The sequence below is a fragment of the Aptenodytes patagonicus genome, chromosome 1 (assembly GCF_965638725.1).
Source record: "Aptenodytes patagonicus chromosome 1, bAptPat1.pri.cur, whole genome shotgun sequence".
Lineage (NCBI taxonomy): Eukaryota > Metazoa > Chordata > Aves > Sphenisciformes > Spheniscidae > Aptenodytes > Aptenodytes patagonicus.
In genome coordinates, this window is record NC_134949.1 from 111,856,205 (window position 1) to 111,878,456 (window position 22,252).

Below are 22,252 nucleotides of genomic sequence, written 5' to 3' on the forward strand. Positions count from 1 at the left end.
TTCTCATAGCGGACTGCACAATAGCCCTGCAAGAGGAGCTATGAAAGGGGAGACTGCATGACATCCGTTTATAATGTGGCTTTCTCCCGCTTCAACATTGCAACATGTCTTACAATACCCGAGGTAACGAATCAATTAAGCGGGACTCGGCCCCTGCGGCCGCCCCCCCCCGCCCTCTCGCTCCCCCAGACCGTGCCCTCTCCGGAGCCGCTCGCTGCTGCTCGGCTTTGTAGTTTCCCGGCGCCGGAGCAGTAGGACCCAGGGGCCCTCCGCAGCCACCAATAGACGCTGCTACTCGGATCTATTTGTATGCAATGCCTCCTGCTCTGCGCATTAATAGTAATACAGATAACGGGCCTGAAAGAATTCTCTTCTGAAGAAGGATTTGGTTTTCCGGGGTCTGATACTGGGAAGAAATCCGCTTTCATCCCCCTTTTATTCAAAAGTCTCCAGAGCGGCTCGTCGCCTTACGCGCGCTCCCGCTCTCCCTACGTGCAGACGCATCGGTACATTCTCGCTCTATGCGAGGAAAGTTGCGAAGGACTGCCTGGAGGATGGAGCTGCTAGTTTTCTGAGAGCCTTCCCATCTCGGAGGGTAAGTCCCCCGACTCCCGAAGTAGCGACCGGTGCGAGGGTCTCGCCGGCAGCCGCGGGGAGGGGGTGGCCGCTCCCCGCTCCGCCGCGCTCGGGCGCCGGCTCCGGGCGAGGCAACAGTTTCCCGGAGGCGCCGGGAGAGGTCACGGCGGGAGAGGGGGATGCGAAAGTAGCTAGTGCGCAGGGCTAGCGGAGGGAGCGGTCCAACAAGTTTCTCTGCGGGAAGCGGAGGCGCGCTCGTTGTCTGTAAAGTTGCCGGCGTTTCCGCGGGACGGCGTCCCCCGCTTTATTGCCACCCTGCGGTTGGGTTGTTATTGACAAAGAAGTTTTACCGCTGCGCAGCCGGCACCCCTCGCTGTGCCCGCCGGCCCCCGGGGCGATCTCGGGGTCCCTTTCAGGCTGGCCTGCCGCCGCGGCCGCGGAGGGGGGATCCGCGCCGCAACTTCTGGCGGGGCGGTCCCCGCAGCCCGCCTGCCCCGGCCGCGGCCGCGGCCGGGCGGCGGGGGCGAGAAGCGCCGGCTTTGTTTTCGCCGCGCTTGCAATCAGCTTGTCCCTTCTCGTGGGGATGCCGCCGCCGGGGAGCAGCTCTGCCGGGGGAAGCGCCCTCCTCTCCCCCCGCCGGCGCCCGATCCCCCGCGGGGCGGGCGCGGGGAGACCGAAATTCAGCGGGAGGGGGCGAATATGTATCTATATCTGTGTACATATATATATAGGTGTATAAATATCTTTAGAAATGGAAAGCGGCAGCACGGGAGGAGGGCTGCGATAGCCAGCACTTGGCTGGGGGGAGCGGCCCCTCTCCGCAGGGGCGCTGCGGCGCTCGGGGGGGGGGGGGGGGCGCAGTCCGCGGGTGTGCGGCCGCCTCCCCGCACAATGGAGGGCCCCCGGCGCGGCGGGGGTGGAGGAGGAGGAGGGAGGTCTCCGGCTCCGCTGCAGCAGCTGCTCCTGCTGCTGCAGTGCCGCAGACCCGCACCGCCCCCGCCCCGCGGGGCAGCGCCCCCGCGGAGGATGCTCGGCGCTGCGCGGCCGGCGCGTTGCCTTGGCCGGGGCCGGCCATCGGGGGGCACCGAGCCCCGCGCAGCCCTGCGCCCCCGCGCTGGGCACGGCCCGCGGCTGCGGCGGCCGCCGCCGCCGCCGGAGGGGAACCGGCCTCCCCCCCGCCCCGGGGTCGCGGGCGGTGCTGAGGGCGGTACGGCTGCGTGGCGGGGCGGGGGGCTCCTCTCGGCCGCCTCGCTAATCCCCGCGCGTTTTGGCCGGGCGGGAGGGTTAGCAGCAAACGGCTCTTCCTGGGCAGGGTGGGCAGCAGAAGTGTTGCCGCACCTGAGCGTGAAGCTGTTAAAAACAAAACAAAACCCAACACCAAAACAAAAACGGAGGGAGAAATGCAAAACACTGACATACCTGAAAATCAGGATGCAATTAAGTTTACCTTTAACGCGATCGGTATCCGTATTTTTTGTAAAGTGTTGTAGGTTAATTTTTTTTCTCCATGTTGACTTGGATGTGTTAAGGCTAATTAATGACCGATGACTCAAAAATGGATTTAAATGGGCTTAAGATGTTTTTCATTTTAATTTCATTTGCTCATGTTTCACATTTTAGTTACAGAAAAGGAAATCTTTAAAGTTGCTGATTATTCTGAGTACATTGAAGAACTTTAGAGGCATTTTTTTTGGAAAAACATGTGTTGTGACATACCTATGTTTCACAGATGTGTGGATAGAAGGGACAGTTCTCTAATCCTAGACCGTTGTGCTGTAGATACGTGTTGAGGTTCTACTGATAGGCAAGAACTGGCATTTGAGAAGGCTTCTTATTAAACTGAAGTTCATACCCTTCATTAATGGAAAAAGAAGCCTTTGTTGGATGCATTTTGTAGACAAAACAGGCTAAGAATGTACTTTTATATTGTGGAGTAATAAGGCTAATCTCCAAACGTAATGTCTGACTTTTTTTCTGTGTGCTTCTTTTCTTCATTCATTTTATATTTGTCTGCATGCATGTTTTCTACTTACATCTTAAACTGCTGTAAATTCCAGGGGCATTACACTGGCATAAACAGGCTATAAGAGTGTGGAAAGAGACCTAGCTTTTGGTGATTAGGGAGAAGGAAGGAAGGCAGAAAGCTAATAAAATGATTCTAGTGCTTCTCAGGGTAGTTCATCGCTTTTCACTCTTTCAGCAAACACCGCCAAACTTCTGCAAATTGTATAGCAATTGTGTCCCAAGCCATACAATAACAGATTTCTGCAAGCATTTTTGGTACCATGACTGACACTTGCCCAGAAGCTGCACTGATTTCCATAAGAATCCTCATAAAAACAAAGGATGCCACTGGGGCAACATGAAAGAGCTTGGTGGTTGTTGATTGACTTTTTAGTCAGTGAGAGGAAATTGCAATCCTTACCTTTTGCTTTCCTTGATAATATTGAATCCTCAATATTGAATGTTGACCAGTTGAATATTGGAGAAATGAGGACAACTCGACCAATTTTGCAATGTGGTATCTGCAAATGTCTTCACCAAGGTGTAAACAAAAGGTTTATTAGACATAGTTTCCCAATAGGTTTTTAAAGAGAACTAAATTCTTAACAAGAGGTAAGGATATTTGAGTTCTGGTGCTTTCCTTTGTTGATGTTATTTCATCTGTTCCTGTGTTTTATCTTTTTTTTTTTTTATTTTTTACTTTGTGGACTTTTCATGTTGTCTTTTGCTGTAACTGGATTTGGACCACAATAAGCAAGATAATCCACAGGGATATCATATATACAAAGTATTTCCTTCAGGTAACTTTTCAAGGCCTATGTGAACATCTGAACTTCAGCGTAAGCAATAGAGGCAAGTGTGTAAGCCACAGAATAGTCTTTTTTTTTTTTTTTTTTGAGGAAACAAAAGGATATTTCAGCGTATACAGATAAGCAAATGCAATATACTTTCCTCATGTATAAAGTATTAAATAGAACTTAGAGTAGAGAAGTCTTTCTTCTTCCATCTGGGTCTCCCTGACTTGTTTGTTGTGGCATATGGCTAGGTATAAATTTAGCAAACTTGTATAGTTCAACAGGTAAGTGTGTAAAAAAAAAAAAAAAAAAAAAAAGGGGGGGGGGGAGAAGGGGGGAGGAAGGAAGGGATTTATATTTTCTTGACCTTTTATGTGAGCGGAATTCCATGGGCTATGATCCTTCTGGGTGGAATCAGCTGTCAAGCAAAGGAGTCCTTAAGTCAAAACATGAAAACGATTGGGAAACTGTGATTGTGTTTGCCCAAATTTTGTACTTGCGCTTTTAAGTGTGTTCTGTGTCCTCAGAAACATCTAGCAATCTCATGTTGCTTTGCTTAGAGCCAGACCTGGACTCCCAGGAGGCAGGTGACAGAAGTTATATGTGTAATGTGTTAATTCATTGGGGGCTACAAACCTGAGTTTGTGAAAGAAAGAGATGAAGAATTAAATAAAGTGGGCTTAAACTTTACTTTTTTCACCTGTATATCTTCTCCAGATAGCCTCTTCTGGGGCTTAAAATGCAAATTATCACTTTTTTTTTAACATACGCAGGATATGTCCTTGTACTAATACGTTTCTCTTTGTCCATGTTACTTTTCCTGGCTACATCTTCGTTAAGATACAAGATCAGAAATATTTCAATATTTTGATCTCTTCTGTTGAGGAAAATACTAGAATAATTGCAGATCAAGACTAAAGTTTCTTGGTAACATTATTTGTGAACACTTTATTTTTTACATGTATTAGTCAAGCCCTATGGAATTACAGGTTCAGTACTTGCTTCTAGGTTCAGGAGGAGCTTGTGGTCTAAAGTTTTTTCCATCTCTTTTTGTGTTCCATAATACTATAACTCAATAAATTTGAGTGGATTTGCACACATACTTGCCTGTATTATAGGGAAAATGGCCTCTTCAAGAAAACCTAGACAATTTCAAATTTCCAGGCTTATCAAAGTGATATATCACACAATAGAAATATGAAGAGAAATGTGTGTCTTCCTCTGCAATTATAATATGATAGCCTTTAAAAAAAAAAAAGCTGTAGAAAGGACAGAGAAAATCAATAACCCTATAACCCTTGAAAGAATTGTAAGGCAAGTATACATACCTTCAACATGTAAGTTAAACATGCAGCAGCACTGTAAGGTTTCAGAAGATTCAAGTAATCCTTACCCAGCACGCAGGGCGACGTAATGAAATATTTCCTCCAATCTACAAGAGACTTAACAGATATCCTGTGTTTCACCTGTAACATTCTATCTGTCTAAACTGCTCAGTCCATAAATCTTTCATTCCCTATCCATCTTCTAGTCATCAGCCCCATCAGTTCTCTCTCACCACCGTCAATTTATAGTCTGCCAAACACATCAGTCCTTTGCCTCAATTAATTCTCTCCGTCCTCCAAACTTCTCCACTCATTAATCCGTCCTCGTCTATCTTGAGGTCCGAGTGTGTGCCATCCTCCTGCCTTCTCTGGTCATCTCTGTGTAACTTCCGTAAGGGCATTTTTGTTTGTTTCCAGTCCTGTATCATCTGTCTTTCCTTAGCCATTTCCAGGTCTGTGCTCCAGGTCTGCCAAGTCATGAGAATTTCTCACATTTTCATATGGTAAATTTATTTCCCCAGGTGTCCTTTAGCTTTCTCCTCTGTCAGCAGTGAACACACTAAGCATATTTGTCCTTTTTCCCTACTCAACTCGTCTCTTGTTCCTCAGAGTCCATGTCAGTTGATCCTTACACCAACAAAATGAGTGTGGCAGGAGAGAGGAAGCGAGTTGGCAGGAAACAGCAGTGTGACTTGGTAGCATACTGGTTGTCCCCAACCTAGGGGAGATATTGCTAATTCTGGTCTGACTTCTCTATAATACAACTGGCTTCAGACAAATACAGCGTGGTTATAATGTTCAAAATTGGTCTAAGGAGTAGCATCCAGAGCCCAGAAAGTCTTACGTTCAGCTAAGTGCTCAAGTTCCTGGGCCACAGACTTTTCTTACATGCTATTTTGGCCCCAAGTATCATCCCTTTCTCCTTGCAGCCTGGCACAATAGGGATGGAGGATGCCACTTGCCCATCTTCCTTGAAGCTTCCTTGAACCATAACATAGAATAGTTTAAGTAAGGGCTGAGGAGGTATCTCTACTGGGAAGACAAGAGCCTTGAGACCTGAATTTCTGGCAAGAGTATAGCTGAAATTGAGGTCCCTTGCCTCCTCATGAAGCAATTCCTGCACAATATATCATTCCTTCTTTTTCTCCTCAGTCTTTTGAAGTAAAGTAGCTGCCATGGTTTGTATTGTAGTTCATGCTGCCTGGATCTTCACCTTGCTCAGAGCACAGGGTTTCCTTCCAACCAAGGACTGGCACTGAGTTCAAAAGCCCCTTCATCTTGTTTTTGTATTGCTGTGGGGTTAACCTAAGTTCCCTAGTTGAGGAAGTTCTGCATCATCCCCATCTCTCTGGAGAAATTTTCAGGCTGAAGAGAGAAACACCTTAGGTAGCAATTAGAATGTGGCTTTTTCTACTTCACTTTCTTCAACTTGGGGGAAATGATTCTGCATAAATTCCGTTGCATGCTCTGGATTTCCCTCTCAGAGCCCCTGCTTGGGAGAAGAAACAGTTGCATGGGGGGCACAAAGAGTGAAGTGTCTATCTTTGCTACTCCCCATAACAATAAGTCTGTTCCGCTCCTAAAAATAGCATAAGGAAGAATTTTACTCATCTAGTAAACTAGGATTCAGTTGCCAAAAATGGCTACTTTTCACACTCAGAAGTTTGCTATAGAGGTGAATATATATTCAGAAAAGAGCCATATTTGAATATGTGATCTAATATATCACACTTTGATGCTTCTAGTATTTTATGTGCCTGTTTGACCTCAGACACGATAGTCCATTAAATACTCAGTTTATTTTATTTTATTTTTTTGTTCTTCTAGCTCTTCTCATTCTAAAAGGGAACTGTAGAAGGGTGATGGAAAAACTTTGTTAATGCAAGACACTGGCTGTGAGCATACATGCGATAAGTTGCTGTAATCACACTTTTAGTGTCCTGCAGTACATTCTAGAAAAAGCAAGACTTAAGGAACTTCATTACAGTCTTCATTAAGACTTCCACACTCAAAATAATTTAATGTTAGAGAGCACCAAAAATCTAAACATGACAGGTAAAGTGATCCTCCAAAACAATATACATCTAAGAACAGATCACTTAACTACAGGAGGAGATCCACTGCATACGGTGCTGCCCTTGGCAAATATGGAAATCTAAACAAATGGCAGTAGTGTTTGTAACTTGCCCTTGTTCCAAGAACACAAAGACTTTAGAGTAAGATTTTACTAAGAACAGCTGGACAAAAGAGTTGTAAACTCATTTTGATTTCTTATAAAGCTTTCCAAATTTACTAAAATTTTTCTAACTGCAAGTCCTGCCACACCCAACTTAATATCTGAAAGTCAAATGCTTTTCTTTCACTCTTATTTATCACCAGTGGTAGTTGTGGCTCGGATAAATTATTCTGCAAGTTTATGCCTCAAATCCACCCCAGTTGTGTCAAGAATTTTATTAGTGATAAATGCATTTAAGGATATGACTTGACTCTTTGAACCCATGTTTGAGTTTTCATAGCTCACAACTGAAAAAAAAATCCTTTCTATGTTAAAAATTAAACAGGAAAGTTAAACAAATTGTCTGCAGGCAGACAGGACTGCAGACAATTCTAACTGAAATATTTGAATAAAATAAAGCCAACTTCAGTCCCCAGATAAGCCCCTGATGCAGCTAAGTATTTTTGGCTAATGGCACTTCTGAATGTTTTTAAAATTAAGAAAAAGCTTTTATTGAAAACATTGCATGCATAAGGTCTAAAGAAAGTTAAAATGTATTGCTATTTCTTATATCATGGTATTGTAATCAAGTTTGACTGCCTACGGCATCGAAATGAAGCACTGAAAAAACTGTTTCCAATAATTTCTTTTAGATTGGGTGTGCTGTATATGGATGAAAGCAAGGCACACTTTTGAACTATCTACACTCTGTTATGGAAAGATAGGAACATTTCCTCTGAGTGAAATAGGAGAGGAATGAGAGAATGGAAAGTATGGCAGAAGGAATTACAGGGTCCAAATATGCTTCATCTTGCATGGAGATTTGACACTGCAAGTTAATTTTATCTTTGTTTGCTGAAATATATTTTGGAGTAACCCCCAGCTTATTGCCTCTGTGCATTAGTAAATCTCATTACAGAAAACAGTCATAGTAAGGATAGGATCAACATATGAAAAAAATATATTTAAATAATTATAATGACTAGATGGCAAGCAAAACCAAGAAGCATTCCTCCTCTCTTCTGAGGGGGAAAAAAGTATATTTTCCAAAATTTTACGGTCGTGATCTGTCATGGTGGAATGAAGAGTGTTACATTATTTGAGTTGTCTTCGACGCATTACCCAAACCAGGATTTTAATTTCCTAGCTCCTGAACAATGTGTAGAATGAGTGGTATTTCTCTACCTTGAAGCATTATCTCAGTTGAAAAAGTTCAAAAAAATACTTTAATCAAATGAACAGGGCTCTGTCCATAACATTTTAACTTGAGAAATACAAAACTTTCAGTCTTGAAATGTACGTGTAAGGTATGAGGTACAAAGTTTAGCTCTGGGACATGTTTTGAGATAGCGGGGCTTTTTCATCTTAAAAGTTCTGGTAACAAATACTAAAATGTACTAAGCATAAATGGCTAAGAGAAGGACGGGCATTTTCATGCCTGGCTGTACTTAAACATCATCTACATTCAGCCTTACTTGATTGGAGGGGGGTGTTGTGTTTCTATCAGTAGCTTATGTAATTAAATAATTTTTGCTTGTGTTTGCATGTAAATTGCCAATGTGTGAATTCTTTTTTTTTTTTTTTTTTTTAATTTCTCACATTATGTCTGTAATATAAGCAACCATCCTGATTGTGAACTTTTTCCAATAAGTAATAATTCTCCCAAAATCTTTGGTAGGAGAAGTTTGAAGTAGGTGGTCTGAATGATTTTCTCTGGGGGCCATAAATCCTCTCTCAATATCATTCCTTGATGTCATGTGTGAGAGAGCCAATGTGCAACTATGCAACTGTCCATTCACATTGACAACATAGTTCACAACTGTATTTCTGTAAAAATTTTATTTTAAATATTGTTAATTTAAATACTGCAACCTGTTTTACATGAATGGTTATCCTAAATCTGCTAGACTAGATTTCTACAGTCATTACAGTAAATCTCTTGTTTATTACCTGAGGTCACAGATATATATTTGTATGGGAAAAGTGCCTAATTTGCCTGTAGGCTCAAAGCATCTCCCTGATTTTTCCCTGATGGAAAATCGTAGCAGCCCCTCCTTGATTATTTTAAGACAAGTCATAATGGGTATTTGTTTCACTCAATAAATAGCTTTAAGTGCAAATACAATAATTCTTTTGTACCTATTCTCATTGATTTCATGGCAATGAAATGATTTCACTTTATGCAACTTGCAGCAATAAGCAGCACTTCAAAAGATGAAACCAGGTGAAACTGATCTTGATCTATGTCAAGGTATGCAGAATACTGTAAAGCAAAATACATCAATTTTAATGTGATACTTTTTTGGAAGGCTACATAGTTCATAACCTACTGTTGCTAAAGTACCCTATATGCCCGGCATCACCCGACTCTGACTAATGAGACCGCAAGTTCTGTGCTAATTGGCAGAGATCAAAAGAGGCAGTGGCCTTAACCTTGCATTGATCCAGAGAGAGCCCAGCCATAGGTGGATTATATTATTGAGAATGTTTTTTCTGACAACAGGAACCAAGGGTGAATCCTACAGCTTTTCTGCTCATCTGCTTATCATCACAGATCAAGACATTCAGAAGGGGAACCGGTATACTTTAGGGATAGCGGAATAATCCAGATTTCTTCTCACTGACCTCTATCTGACTCTACAGTGTGTTTCTAATCTCAGACTACATATGTCGTCTTATCCTGATGTCAGGAATAACCTATAATAAAGACAACCACTAAACATTTCTTGCAGTTTGGTACAAGACAGTACTGCCCTGTTCTGCTAAGATGATCGTGGTTGACTATAAAACGCTTTCTGGTCTTATTCTGACTACAATATAACACGTTGCTTGGGAGAACGGTTCAAACCCTCACACATCTCTGGGAAGGCAGAAGAATTTCAGCTGACCTTAGTTACTCAGATTTTCATTGATTCTTGGCTGAGCTACAGTAATGAGAAGCATGAAAGCCTAAGTATTTAGAAAACACTAGGCGATATAAAATCATGCAGCACATTTCCTGCTGGGGCTACTATAAGCATATTGACCCTACTCTCTGCATCCTATCAAGTTCAAGACTTCTGTCTTAATATCCAGGGAGCTTAATGTCTTTAGCCCAGGATAACCAGAAATTTTTCAAGCTCTGTATATAATGTCTCTGTCTTTCTGGCCTGAATGAATGTGCTACAGTAAAAATTAAAGTGCAACCTGTAAGAGACAGGACTTTCTAAGGGCATATGCTATAGCACTATGAAACCAATTGCTTATGGAGTTAGGAACCAACCTTCAACTGCACCTTCCTCTCCAAATACAGCACTCTTTGTTGGAGTCTTGTCTGGATTGATTACACAACACAGAGGGGGTTTGTTTGTTTTAAGACAGTTTGTCTCTCAGTCATCAGGGAGAAGATTCAAATGTGATAGCTCCTAGTCAAACCCAACCAGAAGGCAGTAACATGCTACTACGCTTAGCATAGTATAGAAGTTACTTGCATGGATGCCATCACAGAGTGCCCCAAAGGGGAGATCGTACATCAGTCTGCCCACTGCTTCAGAGGGTGAGGAGGAGAGGAACGCGTGCCAGGTTCCAGCTCTTCCGTAAACATCCTCCTTTTCTGGTACAGCTGTTCTCTGGCAGGTGAGATGGATAGGTTGGACTAAAGCCATGTCTCCCTGTAGCCTTGCTTGTCTGCATAAGATACAGCTGTTCCAATGAGCCTGTTTCCTTTGTGCTGCGCTAACTAGTCACAGGACTTGTCCCAACCAACATCGCTAAAAATAGTTTCAGTAGTGAATGACCTTAATCTTTTCATTACAGTGAGTTGCCATATAGTTATATACAGGTGCACATATAGAAACTCTGACATGGGGGCTGTGTAGTTCTTGAGTTTTCTTAGGGAAAAATTGAACCTTTGCAATCTCTAGGTCTGTTCTATCTCAAATATATTTCAGGGAAAAATACTGGAATTAGAAATATTAATATCTTTGTACTTTACAAGGTATTAATAATCTGTAAGTATGCCTGTTTTCAGACGAAGATAGTATCTTGTCACCAAATCTTAGCAATAAGAAGCAGTAAGAGAGACTAAATGGAAAACAAAATCTATGAGAAGCCCTTTACAAGAGAGGAAATAAGCTAGAAATTGCTGCTCTGTTCTAGGTAGTTTTATTGCAATGTCAAAGGAAAGCATGATCTAGAAATCTAAATATAACATGAAATACATGATTTGTAAATAAAAACACATACCATTTTCAGGAAAAACAGAAACAAAACCAGAAAATCAAATGTGCCTCAGGTGAGATTCTTCCTTTTTCTTTTTTTTGTTTGTTTTTTTGTTGTTGTTGTTATAAAACTTATCTGCATAAATGGACCTTCATGTTCCAGTTTTGCCCTTTTAGTTCATTGTGACAACAGACCATCCTTCACGTAGGAATAAGGCTGTTATTTTAGGTGGCACTGGAACATTAGTTGGAAATCCAGTTCCTGAGCCTGCTCCTCCCTCTAGTGGAACAGATACTCTTCTCGTGAGTAATTCTGGAGAAAAGTAATAGAAATATGTAAGTTTGGCAAGGTATGTTTCTTCTTCTCCATAACTTCTTAAAAAGGCTCAGAAAACTGAACAGAGAAGGACTGCTTCTGTAGGCAGCTAAAACAACTTAAATGCTGCGCCATCTGGACCACCTGCTGGCTAGAGCCATTGCTGGAGTGCAGGACTAAGGTGCCTGTTTTGCCCTACTTTGCTTTTGAGAGTCCTTGGTGCTAGGGAGTATTCTGAGTGTGTGACAGCTAATTATGTGTCTGTAGCAGAGACGTGGCACCCTTCTCCCAAACTCTGCTTCAAACAGTAGTAGTTTTTTAATTGGTTTGTGCTAATCATCTAAGGTAAAATGACTGTAGTTCAGAAGTGAAATGTCCATACCAATCCTCTTCAGTGTGCTCTGTTCCAGATCTAAAAAAAAAAAAGACAAGCAAATAAAAACTTTGTGCTATTGAAGTGAAGCTAGTGAAGGACTCTTAAGGAGAAAATGCTGTGTAATTAAGAAAAAAAAACAAATTAAAAAATAGCCCAGGAAATGCAATATCAAACATTACATAATCCATCTTTCTATTAATGTCATTTTTGTTCAAACATAGCATTTCTGTTTGTATAGCAATAGGCTACTGGTGAAGAATAGAGGAGGTTTGCTATGAGAATGGAGATTATACACCCATCTTGGGTTCATGTATAGAATGTAATATGCATTTAAAGAAAAAAAAAAACAAAAACAAAGCTGGGTGTACAGTTGCATTACTACCCACCAGCAATTTTCAATGGTTTCCATGAAGAATATTTGAATAATACATAAACAATTTGAAAAGGTAAATCTGAAGGCCTGTTACTTGCCTGGCTCAGTAACGGCTGGCAAACGCTCATTTGTGACACTGAAGTCTACTCCTGCCGCCTTCATTACTAGTATCAGTCCATAGCTTTCCTTAGACAATTAGACTAAAGGTTATCACAGCATTAAAGGCTCAAAAATGTCTATGTATGTTAATGCTGTTCAACGATACACTCTATTTTACTAATACCATATGGTTGTGAAATGTGTTAGTACCTTTTTCAGCTAGTTACATATCAAGTTACAATTTTATATTACCTTACATAGCAGTAACACAGTAAATAAACACCATCATCATGGTTTCAACCTGTAACTGAAGAACCTAATTTTGTTTTCTCTAGGCCAATAGGATTATATTCACTAGAAATAGATCATCAAGGAACAGCAAGGATCTGGATTCTCTAGATCAGCAGAAATAGTACAAATGGGAACAAAAAGTTTGAATTTTCCTGAATTTTGCCCATGTCTTTAAAGCCTGTTGTGAGCTTTTGAATTACAAAATGTTAAGGCATGAATGCACTAAGAAAGTAAGGATAATAAATAGGAAAGATATTGCACAGTACTTTGTAAATGTTTTCTTAAGCATATTTTTCTTTAAGTGGTGTATGATTTATGGAGTATGCCTGTGTGAATTGTACCTCCCACCAGTAGCTTCTCCACATAGAGAAAGAACAGCTTATTGCAGCTGTCAGCTAATGAAATGACTCCTGCAGTTCAAGTAGTTGCAGCTTTGGACTGAAAACTGTGGTTCTGACATTTTTGGCATCATATACCAATGTCCTGTGGCAGAGGGTTTTTGTTTTGTCATGATGTACAACTTCTGCAGTGAGCAAAGACCGTGAAGACTAGAATGTCAGAAATCATTTTATCATTAATCTGCTGTTAATTTTTTTGCTGAGAAGCAGAAAGTCTGCCAAATCTTGTGCAGAACATAATCTTAGAGGTCAATGCAGTTTCACTATGTATGATTACTTTCTTAAAATGTCAAGCTTAAAAAAAATAGTGAGAGGGGGCTGAGATTGCCTTTACAGAGGGTAATCACATATCCACATTGGAGCCACACTTTGGCTGTCTGGGCACAGGAGGAAATATCTTCCATGTGATATTAGTACTTTTATTTGTAAGGCCTTTGGGTCAAGAATTGTGTCATCCTGAAGGTATGCTGCACCTAGATTTTCATGCAAATGAATGGATAAAGTAGCTGGAAATAGCCTGATTCATTACGGCACTGTTTATGGCTGTGCATAACTTAAAAAGAGATGACTGCAATGCTAGCATTTATACCTTATTTCCCTGAGTGTAAATGCACCTACAGACCTTTTATTACAGTCTAACTGGAGGGCCGGTGAATAATCTCAGCATGGTTGAGCAGCAAATGTTGGAGGATAATTGGATCTGCAGGCTAAAATAGTATGAACGTGGAAGGTCTGGTAGGGAAGATTGATAGGCAGTTATTTTACATTGTGTTTGAAATCTACTTTTTGTTTGTAATTTTATGTGGAAGATAACTTACCTTTAAAAGTTTAGAATTATAAATTTTGATTCAAACGAGAGATTGAGGTTAATGTTCCCTAAATAATGTCTTTGTAGTCATAAGCTGGTAAACAGAACATGCTGAAGAGTCCATTCAATAAAGCTCATAAGCCTTTAATTAAATTGTGAAGCCATTTATACAATGCTTTAAAAGTGAATCTTTGAATGTAAACTTCAAACATTAGGTTGAGGATATTCAAGTATTATATGTTCTACAGAAACAGCATATTTGCTTATAGGTGGTCTTTTTCCTCCAAAGTGAGATTTCAATGCATTATTTTATATTAAAAGACAAATGAAAAATACAGCCGAAGTACTCCAGATACATTCTGGCCTTCTTCATCTCTTTACAAAGCTGCTAGTGGATTTTTTTTTTTTTTTTAGCAAGGGTGGCTTGGACAAGTGCTGCTGCAGTAAGCCTTTAATAATATTATTATCCCTTAGTCCCTTGTCTGTCCATTTTGTCTACTTTTGATAAGAAATCTCTTCTTTCATTGTTGTTTACCTTAGGACACTTAACAGCTCAGGGTAGGATACATTTTGCTTGCTTCTTTGCAAAGTTATTTTATTGAATACATATTTGATAAAGCCATAGCCTTTAAGATAAAACTTGTTTGAGAGGAGGGGAATACAATACAAATGACTCTCAGTCACGCTGTTACTTGTGCTAGGTTTCACAGTGGTGTTGGCCAACTTACGTGGAGTCTAGTACCTGTAATTGGAATAATTTGACATTGTCCTCTTCTCACATGCTTCAAACATGTAAAGAAAAAAAGCTTGATCAATTACAATGACAGTCATTCTCTGTTTATAGCTAATCATGGAATCTGCTGTCCAGCTATTCAGTTAAATTTGCTAGAGAGATTGAGATCTCAAAGATATGTAAGTTCCTACAAGTAGCAGAGGAGAAGGGAGAGACCCAAATTAATGTCCACATTACCACAGTATTTATCTATTCTGTTAGTCTTGCTGAATGATTGATCAGTGTGTACTTGGCTGGCTAATGAGAAGTGAGCTGCTCCAGATCAGTCCCAGATCCTTTCTTAGTTTGTCCCTCTGAGTGACTTTGGCATGTGCTGGTGGGAAATTGGGAAATGTGGAGTTGACCTGATGATGTGCGCTGTTTGCCGCTGTGACTGGAAGGAAGGGGAATGAATTGTGACTGGGATTATAGTAATAGAACTGGAGAAGGGATTTAGGACCTGAATCTGTAGGAAGGGAGGCTTCACAGCACAAGTTGTTCATTGCAGCCATCCACAGGGTCCACCTGTTAAATTTTCCAAAAGCAGCTGAGCTGCACAATTTTCAAGGGGGGGGGGGGGGGGGGGGGGGGAAGGTGTAGTCACTATCAATAGCAGTTCCTGAAAATGTGAGAACATTCCCTAGATTTACTGTAATGAAACAAATCCATAAGTCAGCTCTTGCTCTGTCCCTTGCAAATGCAGCTATTGAACCCCTCTATTCCAATAAAAGAAGTTATATGAAACAATTTTACTTCAGAAATTGATCAACTATGTGGGACTGAATAAAAAGTGAAGTATTTAGACTTTATCACTGCAAGAAAAGAGAACTAGAATGTCTTTAGCTGTTATCATTCATTGTTAGTATCTTAAATGAGTAATACAAAATGCATAAAGGTGATTTTTCACTTTAATAGACATAGAATCATAGAATCATTGAGGTTGGAAAAGACCTCTAAGATCATCGAGTCCAACCGTCAACCCAACACCACCATGTCCACTAAACCATGTCCCTAAGTGCCTCATCTACTCGTCTTTTAAATACCTCCAGGGATGGGGACTCCACCACTTCCCTGGGCAGCCTGTTCCAATGTTTAACCACTCTTTCAGTAAAGAAATTTTTCCTTACATCCAATCTAAACCTCCCCTGCCTCAACTTGAGGCCGTTTCCTCTCGTCCTATCGCTTGTTACTTGGGAGAAGAGACCAACACCCACCTCGCTACAACCTCCTTTCAGGTAGTTGTAGAGAGCGATGAGGTCTCCCCTCAGCCTCCTTTTCTGCAGGCTAAACAACCCCAGTTCCCTCAGCCGCTCCTCAGAAGACTTGTTCTCCAGACCCCTCACCAGCCTCATTGCCCTTCTCTGGACACGCTCCAGCACCTCAATGTCCTTGTAGTGAGGGGCCCAAAACTGAACACAGGATTCGAGGTGCAGCCACACGAGTGCCGAGTACAGGGGCACGATTGCTTCCCTGCTCCTTCTGGCCACACTGTTTCTGATACAGGCCAGGATGCCATTGGCCTTCTTGGCCGCCTGGGCACACTGCTGGCTCATGTTTAGCCGGCTGTCGACCAACACCCCCAGGTCCTTTTCTGCTGGGCAGCTTTCCAGCCACTCTTCCCCAAGCCTGTAGCGCTGCATGGGGTTGTTGTGGCCAAAGTGCAGGACCCGGCACTTGTCCTTGTTGAACCTCATACAATTGGTCTGGGCCCATCAATCCAGCCTGTCCAGGTCCCTCTGCAGAGCCTTCCTACCCTCCAGCAGGTCAACACTCCCGCCCAACTTGGTGTCATCTGCAAACTTACTGAGGGTGCACTCAATCCCCTTGTCCAGATCATTGATACAGATATTGAACAAGACTGGCCCCAGTACCGAGCCCTGGGGAACACCGCTCGTGACCGGCCGCCAACTGGATGTAACTCCATTCACCACAACTCTCTGGGCCCGGCCGTCCAGCCAGTTTTTGACCCAGCGCAGAGTACACCTGTCTAAGCCGTGAGCCGCCAGCTTCTCGAGGAGAATGCTGTGGGAGACGGTGTCAAAGGCCTTGCTGAAGTCCAGGTAGACCACAGCCACAGCCTTTCCCTCATCCACTAGGCAGGTCACCTGGTCATAGAAGGAGATCAGGTTGGTCAAGCAGGACCTGCCTCTCACGAATCCGTGCTGGCTGGGCCTGATCCCCTGGTTGTCCCGCTCATGCCTTGTGAGCGCCCTCAAGATGATCCGCTCCATAATCTTCCCCGGCACCGAGGTCAGGCTGACAGGCCTGTAGTTCCCCAGATCCTCCTTCCGGCCCTTCTTGTAGATGGGCGTCACATTGGCAAGGCTCCAGTCGTCCGGGACCTCCCCCGTTAACCAGGACTGCTGATAAATGACTGAGAGTGGCTTGGCGAGCACCTCCGCCAGCTCCCTCAGCACTCTCGGGTGGATCCCTTCTGGCCCCATAGGCTTGTGAGCGTCCAGGTGGTGTAGCAGGTCATTGACTGCTTCCTCTTGGATTACGGGGGGTTCATCCTGCTCACTGTCCCTGTCTTCCAGCTCAGGGGGCTGAGTACCCTGAGGATAACTGGTCTGCCTGTTAAAGACTGAGGCAAAGAAGGCATTGAGTACCTCAGCCTTTTCCTCATCCTCAGTGACAATGTTCCCCCCCGCATTCAATAAACGATGGAGATTCTCCTTGGCTCTCTTCTTGTCATTAATATATTTGTAAAAACTTTTTTTGTTGTCTTTAACGACAGCGGCCAGATTGCGTTCTAGCTGGGCTTTTGCCTTTCTCATTTCTTCTCTGCACGACCTAACGAGATCCCTGTACTCTTCTTGAGTCGCCTGCCCCTTCTTCCACAAGCGGTAAACTCTCCTTTTTTTCCTGAGTCCCAGCAAGAGCTCCCCGTTCAGCCAGGCCGGTCGTCTTCCCCGCCCATTCTTCTTACGGCATACAGGGACAGCCTGCTCCTGCGCCTTTAAGACTTCCTTCTTGAAGAACGTCCAGCCTTCCTGGACCCCTTTGCCCTTCAGGACTGTCTCCCAAGGGACTCTCCCAACGTCCTGAACAGGCCAAAGTCTGCCCTCCGGAAGTCCATGGTTGCGGTTTTGCTGCCCCCCCTCCTTACTTCACCAAGAAGCGAGAATTCTACCATTTCATGGTCGCTAAGCCCAAGGCGGCCTCCGACCACCACATCTCCCACCAGTCCTTCTCTGTTAGTAAACAGCAGGTTGAGCGAGGCACCTCCCCTGGTAGGCTCACTTACCAGCTGTGTCAGGAAGTTGTCTTCCACACGCTCCAGGAACCTCCTAGACTGCTTCCTCTCTGCCGTGTTGTATTTCCAGCAGACATCTGGGAAGTTGAAGTCCCCCACGAGAACAAGGGCTAGCGATTGTGAGACTTCTGCCAGCCGCTTGTAGAACGCTTCATCCGCCCCTTCATCCTGGTTGGGTGGTCTATAACAGACTCCCAGCAGGATATCTGCCTTGTTGGCCTTCCCCCTCATCCTTACCCATAGACACTCAACCGTACCATCATCACAATCGTTGAGCTCTAGACAATCGAAACACTCCCTAACATACAGGGCCACCCCACCGCCTCTCCTTCCTCGCCTGTCCCTTCTGAAGAGTCTATAGCCATCCATTGCAGCACTCCAATCATGAGTCACCCCACCATGTTTCTGTGATGGTGACTAAGTCATATCTCTCCCGCTGCACAATGGCTTCCAGCTCCTCCTGCTTGCCGCCCATGCTGCGTGCATTGCTGTAGATGCACTTGAGCTGGGCTATCGATTTCACCCCCGGTATCGGCACGCCACCCCTAGGCTCATCTCTAGTGAGCCTGGTTTTATCCCCTTCTCCCTTCGAACCTAGTTTAAAGCCCTCTCAATGAGCCCTGCCAATTCATGAGCCATGATCCTTTTCCCTCTGTGAGATAGCTGGACTCCATCTGTCACCAGCAGGCCCGGTGCCGTGTAAACCTCCCCATGATCAAAAAAACCAAAATTCCTCCGATGGCACCAGCCCCTGAGCCACGCGTTGATCAGGTGTGTTTTCCTGCGCCTTTCAGTATCCTTCCCTGCCACTGTAGGGATAGAGGAAAACACTACCTGTGCTCCCGATCCTTCAACCAGTCGCCCCAGTGCCCTGAAGTCCCTTTTGATCACTGCAGGACTTCTCTCTGCAACCTCATCACTGCCAGCCTGTATAACCAACAGTGGGTAGTAGTCGGAAGACCGTACCAGACCAGGGAGCTTCCTAGTGATGTCTCTGACCCGGGCCCCAGGGAGGCAGCAGACTTCCCTGTGGGATGGGTCCGGTCGGCATATCGGGCCCCCTGTTCCCCTCAAAAGGGAATCGCCTATGACAATTACCCTCCTTTTTTTCTTAGCAGCGGCAGTCATAATGCGTGGGGCTGACTGCCTCAGCCTGGGCGACCCCCCGGATGGACCTTCGTCTACATCCTCGTTTGCCTCGCCCTCAAGTTCCAGGGCCCCATATCTGTTGTGTAAAGGCAACCAGGAAGGTGAGGGAGGCCGGGCGGGGGTTCGCCTGGCACGCCGAGCAGTGACCCGTTTCCATCCCCCCCTGTCGCTTAGGTCCCCTCTCTCTACCTGGTGGCAAGAAGGCAGGGGATCCTCCGCTTCTCGCGGAGCCTCCATCTGCTGCCTCTGCCTCAGGGACGGTAGGGTGCGGCTCCACCAATCTATCTCCCTCAATATTTAATAGCTGGCTCTGAATCCTGCTTTGTAACTGCAAATAAATGGCAGAAACTTTGAGCAGTCTGATGTAGAATATTACATTTGTTTTGCCTGCCATAGAGCCTTTTCTTTTACCAGTGTTTAAAAAAAAAAAAAAAAAAAGATTAGTAAAGTTTGGGATGGAAGTATACACTTCCACTTCTATAATTATGGTCCGTACATTTCAATTCTAACTGTCTTATGACTGAAGATTTCAGTATTGTACCTTCTAGGCTTCAAACTGAAAGGCTCAAACTACTTCAAACCATTGAAATTGTTAATTGTGAATAAGATTTAGAGAATATGAGAGAGGGAAAATGAGCTTCAGCCTAAGTCTTTGGTTTAATTCCTGTAGCGGCTACCTGAGATTCAGTCCTTGGATTCAGTCTCACACATTACATAGTAATTGGCACCCAGGACTTTCTCCTTTCTGGGAACTGAATTAACCTTTGTCTGGAGAACTCCTGTTGAAAAATGTATAATCCGTAATACCATATTGTTGTACAGCATTGTCATGGAAAAGGACCTAAGCGAGTTTGATAGTGTTGCTCAGTGTTTCACAAATCTTCTCTGCCACATTAGTAATCCAGAGGTAAGTCAAAAGACCTGCATTAAACTTACGTGAGTTCACAGGAAATTGGCTTGCCAGTCAGATGTAAATTACTATTTTGCTTTCAGGCTTGTCAAGCAACAGCACCACCATTAGCAAACCCTCACTGTATATGCTTCTAGTACTCACCTGTACTACCAATCTTTGGTGAAACTAACATCTGCATGGTTATGGTATCTTTAGTCTGACAAAAAGATAACATTTTGGTTTTTGGTTGGGTTGTTTTTTTTTTTTTTTTTAAGAATCAACAGTAATTAGACCTTAGTAGAAAATCATGTAGGACTGATGTTTTAGAACCAAATTAAGCAAGAGTCTGGAGATGAATATATGTACATAGAGATTGTTACTGGATGGTTCAGTTCAGTTACAAGCAAAGCACATGTCAGAGTGGGAAAAATCTGCCAGGTGTGGACAATCTCATAATAAGCAGCCTGCACAGTAATCACTATCTGCAAGTTTGTCTCTTTTTTTCTGTATAGCGTCTTTGGTGTCTCGCCCACACCTCCCCAAAACCAGGGAAAACAATGTTACAAAGTCAGCTTTGCCAGTATCACACCTGATACAAATCTGTACAACTACATGGTTTTAATGAACTGCGCCAAAGGACAACAGTTGCAGATCCAGTTCTTTGTCTGGAGGTTGAATTTAGCACTATTACCTGGAGTTTAACAGACTAGGAAAAATTAAGACATACGAGTGAGAACAAATATGCCTTTGAGCATGATCAGAAGGAAAATAATGCTGCTGCAAATGTAGAAGGAAGTGTTCCTTCTTTGACAGAGGCTAAATTTTTAGATTTTGTTCATTTCTGGTCAAATTTTGAGAAAACTCAGTGTCACCAAAAACATGATGATAGTGTATGGCACCATGTTTACTGTGATGTAAATGCCCATTCCTTGTGCAAAGCAGTTATGAATAGCAGTGCTCTGATTTCCATCGGTCTCTCCGGGAACAGAAGATCGGTAAGGATGAACAGTTTTCATGAAATGAGGGTGGTAATTGTGAGCGCATTTCTCCAAATATGAAGAAGTGGCTCTATTTTTTTTTTTTTTTTTTAGGTGGTGTGGTCTTGAGAACTGACTGGTGGAGCTCACAGAAATAATTGTAGTAAATAAGACTAATGAAGATGCAAAAGCTTTCTGGTAGATGTTTAAAAAAAAAAAGGCAAAAAAAGAAAAAAAAACCCAACAACCTAGACTAAAAATTAAAAGCTGTACCAGTCAATACTGGACACACAGAATGAATATATTAAGCAAATGTAATGCAAAAAACTCAAAAGAACAGTTTCAGCTCTTTATGTGCTGCTTAGACAATTACTCTGAAATGTTTACCTTTGGGCATGAAACATTTTAAAAGCGAGTATACCATAAATGGAAAAAGAAATGACTGCAAATTTATAATTATTAAAATATATAATTGATTTCAGTGTGAAAAAATGATTAGCATTTTGTAGTAGCAAAAATGTATATTTTCTAACTTCTCAGTTGAAAGAAGTCACTCCCATTATATGCAAGTTAACAGCTGCTAATCAGAATACTGGGGTTTACATGAGGGCTGTTGAAAGACATCATAGTTATTGTAATTAGTGCTGAAAGAATAGAAAAATAAATAATCCTATTATCTGTATTGACAGAAATGAAAAATCTTAGACTAAATTATTCCTGTTTTCCAAGTTTAAAATGAGTAAGTGTGGCAGTCGATTACTTGTTTTGCATTCCCTCTGTTGTACCACCAGCCTTATTGATTGGTTTCAATTAATGTATGCCAACAAGTAAATTAACGTAGCACCTGAGGCATAATTCTCTGGTGGTTTGCGTACACTGACTTCTTAGCGTTCTTGCTGTTTTAACTCCTACTGAGCGTATTGCTGGGAGCTACAATATTTTTCAGTCTGGACACGGACATTACCCATGGCTCTAATGACAGGTCATTTACAGCAAACCCATGTTTCACTGCAGAGGTGTCTCTTTAAGTGACATCTTATCAATGGCAATTCAATTAGTCAACCTTAAGACTTTGAGATATATCTCACGCTGTGCCACACAACACTAGCAGATTTGCATTTTAAATGTTAGCTTTTGTCATTGTTATTCTTCTTTGGTATACATTAAAATGCATTTTGATTCCAATTCTTCATTCAGAACTCCATGGAAAACATTCTCCATGTTAAAATTGCCTGCCTTCATTCCCAACAATGCTGTCAGCTGAAAAGACTTGTGGACTTGTACTGTGGACAGGAGTTTTTCAATGCTGGTGCTCACCCTATCACCATATCCCTCATGTCATTAATTACTGGTAAACATCAGATGATTCTGAGCATCTGAAATACCGGAGCATTCAAATGTCTAAAATATTTGGCCACTGCAATATAAATGG

The 22,252-nt window shown here is 42.9% G+C and overlaps 1 protein-coding gene across 1 annotated transcript in view; it reads left to right on the top strand.

The window, feature by feature from the left end:
- The first annotated feature begins 348 nt into the window (after positions 1 to 348).
- ROBO1 (roundabout guidance receptor 1) overlaps positions 349 to 22,252 on the top strand; it is a 777,783-nt gene continuing 755,879 nt past the window's right edge. The window contains exon 1 of the mRNA XM_076351850.1: positions 349 to 595. The gene's annotated coding sequence lies outside the window, so the exon portion shown is untranslated. The remainder of the gene's footprint in view (positions 596 to 22,252) is intronic.